This window comes from Entelurus aequoreus, linkage group LG16 (assembly GCF_033978785.1).
Source record: "Entelurus aequoreus isolate RoL-2023_Sb linkage group LG16, RoL_Eaeq_v1.1, whole genome shotgun sequence".
NCBI classification, from domain to species: domain Eukaryota; kingdom Metazoa; phylum Chordata; class Actinopteri; order Syngnathiformes; family Syngnathidae; genus Entelurus; species Entelurus aequoreus.
The window spans coordinates 37,761,485-37,770,834 of NC_084746.1; the positions used below are offsets into that span (position 1 = coordinate 37,761,485).

Consider the following 9,350-nt stretch of genomic DNA (forward strand, 5'->3'; position numbering starts at 1 on the left):
GTCCAGGGACGTATTTCCTGAGTTCATAAACATAATATAAATTTTTTTAAAAATGAAAAAAGATTTTGTGATGATAAAAATATCGATGTAATCATAGTAGTATCGACTAGGTACGCTCATGTACTTGGTATCATTACAGTGGATGTCAGGTGTAGATCCACCCATGGCATTTGTTTACATTGTGACGCCGGTGAGCTATAGTATCCTCCTACGATGTGTAGTGAAGCATGTTTAGCTATTTTTTGTCCTGCAGTGATAATGATACATGTAAGAAACTTTAACACGCTTCCTTGTAGTCTAAATAATAGGTATCACTTGTCCTTTGGTGTACTATTTGCCCCACAGTCACCTTTTAACCAGCCATCAACTGACATCAATTTAAAGTGGGAGAAAAAAGAAGTCTTATATACAGGGAAGAATGTTGTTAATGCACAACTGAATGTAACAGTTATTTAGAAATGTAAAACATATATGCAAACGCATTAGACACAAAATGGACCAGGAGAGGTGTGTTTATGTTTCTTTAAAACACATGTAAATCAGAGTCATTGCTTTTAAAAGAGGTTCAAGCGAGGAAAATGACATTAAGTGCCATTACTGCAGAGCCAGTAAAGTACTTTAAAGATCCAGGAGCCAGTAGCATTGATTACTCTGTGTAGAGGCTGTATTGAGGCGAAAATGCAAAGCGCAGAACAGATTGATTAGTTGGGTTTTTCCTGTCTGCTCACAATGTTATCTGGAGACATCATCTCAAGGTTCCTCTCGGCTCATCATCTCATTTGACTCACCAGAAGCAGAACATCAGAGGTTAAAAGCACCGCGCGGCCTTCCCTCCTCTGCTGGGCTTTAGGGATGGTGGGACTCAGGGAATTGGAAGTCAATGAAAGCATGCCTAATTTAGACCTCACTTCTCCTCCAGCTGCCAGAAATCAAGAGTGAGACTCCTTCCCTTTTTAGGGATCCCAGGGCACTGCGATCTGCAAGTGGCACTCCTGCACTCCAGTCTCGAGGAGAAGGGCGAGAAGGGGAGAGTTGACAGTCACAATTTGAAAAACTTAAACGTGTAAATATTATAAGATAAATATTCAATCAATGTTTATTTATATAGCCCTAAATCACAAGTGTCTCAAAGGGCTGCACAAGCCACAACAACATCAGTGGTACAGAGCCCACATAAGGGCAAGGAAAAACTCACAACCCCAATGGGACGTCGATGTGAATGACTATGAGAAACCTTGGAGAGGACCGCATATGTAGGTAACCGCCCTCCCAGGGGAGACCGGATGCAATTGACGTCGAGTGGGTCTGACATAATATTGTGAAAGTCCAGATATCCAAATATTAAACTTTCAGTTTGAGCTTGTTCAAAAGTTACTAGGATAAAGTCATTCAAGCTTAGCCTTGTAAAAACTAGCATCCTCCAGTCACACATTTAAATAATTATGCGTGATAATAATATTAATACCTTCCTATAGCACAGATTGTGCTATAGGAGGGTTAGGGTGAGCAAATCAAGCGCTCCTTTTCTCCTACCTCAGGTAGCCGAGTTCACAGTTGGTGGAAAACTTCCCTTGAGCTCACTGTAGACAAAAAGGTGTCGATTGTTTGGGACTTATTCACTGTTTCGGAGGAAGATATTTCACGTGCTATTTGCACCAAATGTTCTGTAAATATTCTGCGAGAAGGGGAAAAAAACATCACAATTCAACACGTCCCACTAGGGTTGTACGGTATACCGGTACTAGTATAGTATTGCGGTACTAATGAATCAAAAAGGGTACTGTACTGTTTGAAAAGTACCGGTTCACAATATTTTATTTTTTTTTACAGGCATGATGGCGCGTCAATACGTCGTGTCATTGCTGGTTTTACGAGCAGAGGAGCATGTTCGGCAGCGCGCGCACACACACAGAGTACTTACAAACCCCGTTTCCATATGAGTTGGGAAATTGTGTTAGATGTAAATATAAACGGAATACAATGATTTGCAAATAATTTTCAACCCATATTCAGTTGAATATGCTACAAAGACCACATATTTGATGTTCAAACTGATAAACTTTTTTTTTTTGCAAATAATCATTAACTTTAGAATTTGATGCCAGCAACACGTGACAAAGAAGTTGGGAAAGGTGGCAACAAATACTGATAAAGTTGAGGAATGCTCATCAAACACTTATTTGGAACGTCCCACAGGTGAACAGGCAATTGGGAACAGGTGGGTGCCATGATTGGGTATAAAAGTAGATTCCATGAAATGCTCAGTCATTCACAAACAAGGATGGGGCGAGGGTCACCACTTTGTCAACAAATGCTTGAGCAAATTGTTGAACAGTTTAAGAAAAACCTTTCTCAACCAGCTATTGCAAGGAATTTAGGGATTTCACTATCTACGGTCCGTAATATCATCAAAAGGTTCAGAGAATCTGGAGAAATCACTGCACGTAAGCAGCTAAGCCCGTGACCTTCGATCTCTCAGGCTGTACTGTATAAACAAGCGACATCAGTGTGTAAAGGATATCACCACATGGGCTTAGGAACACTTCAGAAAACCACTGTCAGTAACTACAGTTGGTCGCTACATCTGTAAGTGCAAGTTAAAACTCTCCTATGCAAGGCGAAAACCGTTATCAACAACACCCAGAAACGCTGTTGGCTTCGCTGGGCCTGAGCTCATCTAAGATGGACTGATACAAAGTGGAAAGGTGTTCTGTGGTCTGACGAGTCCACATTTCAAATTGTTTTTGGAAACTGTGGACGTTGTGTCCTCCGGACCAAATAGGAAAAGAACCATCCGGACTGTTCTAGGCGCAAAGTTGAAAAGCCAGCATCTGTGATGGTATGGGGGTGTATTAGTGCCCAAGGCATGGGTAACTTACACATCTGTGAAGGCGCCATTAATGCTGAAAGGTACATACAGGTTTTGGAGCAACATATGTTGCCATCCAAGCAACGTTACCATGGACGCCCCTGCTTATTTCAGCAAGGCAATGCCAAGCCACGTGTTACATCAACGTGGCTTCATAGTAAAAGAGTGCGGGTACTAGACTGGCCTGCCTGTAGTCCAGACCTGTCTCCCATTGAAAATGTGTGGCGCATTATGAAGCCTAAAATACCACAATTGAGACCCCCGGACTGTTGAACAATTTAAGCTGTACATCAAGCAAGAATGGGAAAGAATTCCACCTGAGAAGCTTAAAAAATGTGTCTCCTCAGTTCCCAAACGTTTACTGAGTGTTGTTAAAAGAAAAGGCCAAGTAACACAGTGGTGAACATGCCCTTTCCCAACTACTTTGACACGTGCTGCAGCCATGAAATTCTAAGTTAATTATTATTTGCAAAAAAAAAAAAAGTTTATGAGTTTGAACATCAATTTGCAGGATTTGCAAATCATTGTATTCCGTTTATATTTACATGCTTCACTACACACCGTAGCTCACCGGCGTCACAATGTAAACAAATGCCATGGGTGGATGTACACCTGACATCCACTGTAATGATACCAAGTACAATAGCGTATCTCGTCGATACTACAATCGATATTTTGTATCGTCACAAAATCTTTTTTCTTTAAATTCATATTATGGTTATAAACTCAGGAAATATCTCCCTGGACACATGAGGACTTTGAATATGACCAATGTATGATCCTGTAACTACTTGGTATCGGATCGATACCTAAATTTGTGGTATCATCCAAAACTAATGTAAAGTATCAAACAACAGAAGAATAAGTGATTATTACATTTTAACAGAAGTGTAGATAGAACATGTTAAAACAGAAAATAAGCAGATATTAACAGACAAAATAATAGAATATAAATGACAATATGTTACTGCATACGTCAGCAAACTAATTAGGAGTCTTTGTTTGTTTACTTTCTACTAAAAGACAAGTTTTCTAGTATTTTATATAAGGACTAAATTACAATAAACATATGTTCAATGTACCCTAAGATTTTTTGTTAAAATAAAGCCAATAATGAAATTCTTTGTGGTCCCCTTTATTTAGAAAAGTATCGAAAAGTATCAAAATATATTTTGGTACCGATATCGTTACCAAAATATTGGTATCGAGACAACCCTACGTCCGACTTTATCAGCCACCTGAAACAGCAGCATTGCAACAGTGTTTTGAAAGCTGACATACAGGCCTGCACTACAAAAAATAAAAAGCTGTCCCAAAGCCAGCCTCAAACGGATAATTATTGGGAGAGAAATGATGACATCATATCAATAAATCTGATTATATATATATTTTTAAACAGCTTTGATAAAAATGTAAATAAAACTACTCCAATGTGGCGAGTTACCTGTACCGTGCTGTAGGTGGGTTAGGGTGAGCAAATCAAGCGCTCCTTTTTTTCCTACCTCAGCTTTAAATGGTAAACTTCCCCTGAGCTCACTGTAAAATAACAGGCATGTATCGTTTTAACTTGCTAATGTTCTGCAAACTTTATGCGAGAAGGGAAAGAAGCACTGTGCATCAACACATCAAACCTTATCAGCTGCCTGAAGTCCAAAGCCAGCCACCAAAAAAGGTGTGAACACAAATAAATCAACATTTGAACAATAATAGATAAGTTATTATGCTATTGGCTTAAAAAATATATAGCTCCTCCCTGCTAGCTAGTGTGCAAATTAAAATGCAGCCTGTGCAAACATAGGTTAACTCATTCCAAAAAATGCTTTATTCTGTTTTCTTTCCTCATTTCTCAAACAAAAGCAAAGGTATATAATAATCATCTAAGCCTATTTTTCTTATGTGGGAAGTATATTGTTGTAATGTAGTATATTGTAAACTCAGCAAAGACCATTTTAAATTGATAATCCTATGAATCCTCACTAGAGACCCGGTTATAATAAGCGGATAAGAGCGAAAAATCCCAGATTTGAAAAAAAGTATTCCATCCTCTTGAAGGAGGAATAATTCAATTAAACCCCACTCAGAGGAAATGCTTATTTAAGTTATCGAAAAGACTTCAATGTAAAATTTTACACTGGAAGTCAACTCCTCCAGTCGCAGCTCTGAAAAGCTTATCAATGATTAAACTATGTCATTACTCGCATGTCATCAGTGAAGTGAAAAACAGCAACATAAAATATGCCGGACCTGCGAAACACCTTTTTACAATTGCTAATCTTGCCTAAACACGACAAATCTGCACTCAAATGAGGTTGTTATGTAACGTTTATGTTAAAGGAGCCACAAGTAATAATTTCATGTCAAGTCATCATTAAACGATATGTCAAAAGGCATTAATAAATCATCTTCTTTTCCAATACCTCTATAAATGATAACAGTAGTTCAGCCGAGATACGCTCATTTCAAAAATAGATTTACAGCCCCGAAATCTTATTGTTTTCATTTCGATGCCCCGCCCTCCACCGTTTGACCAATTAAAAAGTCTGAGTGTGTCACATCCAGGTTGCCAGTTACACACCGCCATCTTCGTCTGGCTACTGCCACTGGTAAAGTTACTAAACAGGTCAGACCTTAGTACATCTAAAAGTTACCATTCTCAACTTATTCATGACAAAGCCAGGAAAAAAAACAGGGATTGTATCGGGATGCCTTTGAAAGATGGAGACCATTGAAGGCGGAGAAGATTTTTTCATCTGATGCCAAACTTGCTAATTTCCTCCTTGATGGGTAAGTTGGGCATTTACCTTTTCTTATTACTTGTAATAAATGGAAATGGACATTTGGTATGTCAACTTTATTGTCCAATACAGTCTATGATCTTCTCTAACAAAGATAGTATGTTCCTGCAACCAATGCTTTGTGTGATGGTGCTTAGCTCCTAGTGTAATGCTTAGCATGCTAGCCCGGTCAATGACACATGGACATACAGACTAACGGGCATATATTTCCCCCGTTAGCCTGTATGTCAATGTGTCACTGAACAGACAGGGAAAAATATATTTTCAACAAATAAAACCTATGTGGATATGAGTATATTTCCTTCTCAATATGTTGATACGCTAATGAAATGGGTTTTAACATTAGCACAACTGTCATCATGGCAATGTGAAACGTATGAGACAGCCAAATCACATCATAAAATAATTCCTCATTGGTGTTTGCATATTGTGGACTACATGTACCAAGTTATATGGCAATCTGAAACATTTGAAACAGTAGCCTATAGGCATACCTTGGTAAAATGTCTCCTCTTTAGTTTGGGGCGTACATTAGGCTGCTAAGCATGCTCTACTTATTTTCACCAGTACAACCATTGCTAGCGTTGGTTGTAGTTGGTTTTAGTCTTTGTTTTCTGATAGTACTGACAATAACCATATGATTGCCATTTGTTATGATATTGTACACAGGCATGACGTACTTCTTCCTGAAAATAGCCTAATTTCTGTGTAAAATGTGTTGGTTAGAGATTTGGTATTGACAAAATGCTTGTCTATTCAACTGTTATGGTCCCAGCACCTCAACCACTAGTAAGAGGCAGTGGAAGTTTGAAGTTCCTTGGAGTAGCCCAGTCCATCCAGTTGGATTTGACTGCGTATCTGGCAACCTCAGTCAGGGAGAGGGGGAGGGGACTACAGAATTTTGACCAGGATTGCAATACCATTTCTGGAAAGATTATTAGATATGGCTCCTTTAAGTATTAATGGTTTAAATATTTTAATAATACTGTAGATGTACTTTAGATGTATTCAAAGCTGTTTAGTTTAATTGTCACCAACCAAGGCCAAAATGTAGGTTTGATGAACAGAAGACACCAATTAATTAAGCATTTTAAAGATTTAAAAACATTCACGGTGCTTTCCAAAACAGAATTATGCGGTTGTCGTTTTCCCCCTCCAGACGTGGTTCCTGTTCACATATTACAAATTCCAAGCGCACCTAAATGCATCACAGCGAGCCACTCTTTTCCATTATTGGTCAGCACTGATCGCTGGAATGTAAACAGGAAGTTTTGTGGTTGGAGGAAAATAGCGCTAATGAACACCGAAAAATTGCACTGGACTTTTGCTGATACGGACCGGGTTTTTCAAAGTGCAGCATTGCAAACCTCCCCGTGGAGATCAATCGCTGTAAGATGCAATCAATTCACAATCCATTTGACACAATCGATTGTTACAACTCAAAACAGAATCAAGGGTGCTATTGTCAAATAACGCTTGGAGGGAACTATTATGCAAAACCAACTCCAAGTCCTGGCTATTTCTTATGACTATTTATTTTGCTGCCCTCAGCTGCACGTTTAATCATTCTGTTGACATCTATGATTCTGTTTACTTGTCGAGCGGAACAAGATTGACTCCAATTGGCTGTTGTCACGGACATTTCCGCCTTGTTTGATGGAGGTAATATATATGCTCACAGCTGATCACAGTGATTGAACTGAAATGTTCCACCTGCGCATCAGACATTTGGACAATTTTGTGTCAGAAAAATTCCAGGGCTGCTTCTGTTGATGGCATTTTTCCATAAACTGCCTTGTCTACTCTGCGTTCTTTACAGAGAAACCGACTATCAATCATTACATCGACAAAAATATCCTGCGGCGTTCGCTGAGTTCACGGTGCGAGAAGTGGCACGAGTTTTGGCAGGACTACTCATGGCCTCTTCACCATGACACTATCTCTAAACTCTCTCTCTCTCAGCCTTGTTTTTTTCAGCAAAAATATGGCAATATCGCGAAATGATCAAGTATGACACATAGAATGGATCTGCTATCCCCGTTTGAATTTTTTTTTAAATCATTTCAGTAGGCCTGTAAGGAGGTGGTCAAGGAAAGATATTGACGACAGCAAGATAATCGTGTCGAGTTTGAGTTTATTTGCAACATGCATGCATACAACATGATGCATCACAATTTCCAGTATCTCTATTCAACATGTTCGAAAAAGGAGTAGGAAGAAACGCAGCTAATTTAATCCTACCCCTTTTCCTTAACATAGCACTTACTAACACTTTTGTTCACTTGCTGTTCTCAATTTATTCACAATATACTCCATAAATAATAATATTAAACATAAATAATAATTACTGAAGTAAGCTATATTTCATATAGTCAGATAAATTAGATTATCTAGAAAATGAATGGATGGATGAAATAAATTCGAAATGTTTATCGTGGTTCTTCTTATTTGTACTTTGTAAACACTTTAAAAGTTTGAAGAGTTTCTTGAAGTGGATTATATTAGTACTTTGTTTGATTTCTTTGCTTAATCTATTCAATCATTTAATTCCACTTACTGATATACTGAAAGTCTTTAGTGTTGTACCAAATGTTTTAAATTAAATTTTTCTCTAAGATGATATTTCTCCTCTTCTAACTCACCTTATTTCAGCGTATCTGTGAGAAACTCGCACGGCTGCGGTCGTTGTGACCCCAAGATGTAGGAAACAGGAGAACGATGTGCAGGTAAGAGTCTTATATTGTACTCAAAGTTGGAGGAGCGGTCATGCTTGCATGCAGCAAAAGGTCCTTAACATAATTAATCCTCGAGCCCTGAAGAACAGACGAGGCAGGCATACTGTAAATAGCAGCCTGATTGGCAACTGCAACCAGGTGTGCCAGGCTGGCAATCAGGGACAGGTGAGGGAAACGAGCGCTCAGGGAGACATGCAGGAAGTGGAACAAAAATAAGAGCGCTGACAGGAAATGAACACCAACTAAGGAAACATAACCAGACATGAAGTGACTGATGGTCATTGTATCAGTGCCACTCAACGGACCAAAATCCATTGGAAGATGCCAGGTAACTCTCCTGTGGCTGTGGTCACAAGTCAGTGGTCAAAAATCTTCAAACTTATCAAAACCCCCGGTAGCAATAGCGGAGCCTTTTTTTTTGCGTCCTCTCCCATTGACAGGAAGTGACGATACATTTGACTTTAGTAGCAAGGCCCTGTCACTTTTACATAAGACGCAGAATCAACAGTATTGAAATTAATCATATGAAGAAAATCCTCTTACCGTATCTTCTGAAACCATAGAGCGCACCGGATTATAATGCGTACTGCCGATGAGCGGGTCTATTAAGGTCTTTTTTCATACAAAAGGCGCATCGGGTTATAAGGCACATTAAAGGGTTCATATTATGATTTTTTTCTAAATGTAAAATACTTCCTTGTGGTCTACATAACATGTAATGGTGGTTCTTTGGTCAAAATGTTGCATAGATGATGTTTTACAGATCATCTTCAAGTCGCTTTCTGGCAGTCGCTTCATGATGCGCCGTTTTGTGGGCAGTCTTATTTACGTGCCTCCACTTCGACAGCGTCTTCTCGCCGTCATCTTTGTTGTAGCGGTGTAGCGTGCAAGGACGGGAGTGGAAGAAGTGTCAAAAGTTGGAGCTAACTGTTTTAATGACATTCAGACTTT

General features: G+C 39.0%; 1 long non-coding RNA gene across 2 annotated transcripts; it reads right to left on the reverse strand.

Annotated features, from left to right (window-relative positions):
* Nucleotides 1-508: 508 nt before the first annotated feature.
* On the reverse strand, nucleotides 509-8,485 carry LOC133631357 (uncharacterized). 2 transcript variants are annotated; one of them, XR_009821451.1, is made up of 3 exons: nucleotides 8,307-8,485; nucleotides 789-1,004; nucleotides 509-662 (listed from the first exon to the last, which is right to left on the reverse strand). It is a non-coding gene; the product is annotated as an uncharacterized LOC133631357 (long non-coding RNA). The 2 variants fall into 2 exon arrangements; XR_009821450.1 differs by having other exon boundaries at nucleotides 509-1,004.
* Between the last annotated feature and the right edge of the window lie 865 nt (nucleotides 8,486-9,350).